The sequence below is a fragment of the Chiloscyllium plagiosum genome, chromosome 31 (genome assembly GCF_004010195.1).
Source record: "Chiloscyllium plagiosum isolate BGI_BamShark_2017 chromosome 31, ASM401019v2, whole genome shotgun sequence".
Classification (NCBI taxonomy): domain Eukaryota; kingdom Metazoa; phylum Chordata; class Chondrichthyes; order Orectolobiformes; family Hemiscylliidae; genus Chiloscyllium; species Chiloscyllium plagiosum.
In genome coordinates, this window is record NC_057740.1 from 30,868,041 (window position 1) to 30,869,311 (window position 1,271).

Below are 1,271 nucleotides of genomic sequence, written 5' to 3' on the forward strand. Positions count from 1 at the left end.
ATAAATGATTTGGATGTGAGCATAAGAGGTACAGTTAGTAAGTTTGCAGATGACACCAAAATTGGAGGTGTAGTGGACAGCGAAGAGGGTTACCTCAGATTACAACAGGATCTGGACCAGATGGGCCAATGGGCTGAGGAGTGGCAGATGGAGTTTAATTTAGATAAATGCAAGGTGCTGCATTTTGGGAAAGCAAATCTTAGCAGGATTTATACACTTAATGGTAAGGTCCTAGGGAGTGTTGCTGAACAAAGAGACCTTAGGGTGCAGGTTCATAGTTCCTTAAAAGTAGAGTCACAGATAGGATAGTGAAGAGGGTGTTTGATATGCTTTACTTTATTGATCAGAGTATTGAGTATAGGAGTTGGGAAGTCATGTTACAGTTATACAGGACATTGGTTAGGCCACTTTTGGAGTTGGCGGAAAGGTTGTAACTGATCCTGATTGAGCAACTATTGTTTTTGAAATGTTAGCAAGAAATCAATCAGTTTCTCAAAGACACAAAATAGGCAGTAATGCCATTTTCTCCATGTTCCAATTCCAATCCACTTTAATTATCTGAGTCCACATATCTAGTATAATTAATGATACAGATTAACCCTAATTCTGCTACAGATTAAAATGATGCAACTTTGGAATTTATGGATCTCTACACGGTTGAGTTTCTGTTTTGGTGTCAATATTAGATTTCAGCGTACTGTGTGTTGTAAACAATAAGTTAATAAGTGTATCACTGTCCACCCTCAGCTTCTTCAGCCTCCTTCACATTTCTCTCAATCACCCCAATACCCCCACCACATTTGCTCTCTTCCACCTTTTATTAGTCAGGATGTAGCTGTCTTTGAACCCTGTCCTTGGTTGTATTCTCTTTGTGTGAACCTCTGTTCAGTCGATTGTATTTTTTTGTCTCTTGAGCGAGAAATGTAGGTTCAGTCCATTCTCTGCAGGCTTGAACATATTATCCCTTCTGTGCAGTGGTGAGTGTGTGCTGCTCTGCCAGAGGTCCCAGCTGTTAGGCTGAGAAGCTATGTCAAGGTCCTATGTTCAATGGTGTAATATCTTAGCAGGGATGACAGTGGAGGAACAATGACGGATATTTCTGTGTATAATGCAGAAGTTGCAGGATCAGTTCATTCCAAAAAGGAAGAAAGATCCTAGGAGGAGGCATGGGTGGCCGTGGCTGACGAGGGAAGTTAAGAAACATATAAAGTTAAAAGAGAAAAAGTATAACATAGCAAAGATAAGTGGGAAAACAGAGGACTGGGAAGCTT

The 1,271-nt window shown here is 40.5% G+C and overlaps 1 protein-coding gene across 3 annotated transcripts in view; it reads left to right on the plus strand.

Moving 5' to 3' along the window:
• The window catches only part of LOC122565378 (phospholipid phosphatase 2-like), a 79,357-nt gene that overhangs the window by 64,482 nt on the left and 13,604 nt on the right, over window positions 1-1,271 (plus strand). The gene's annotated exons all lie outside the window — the stretch shown is intronic.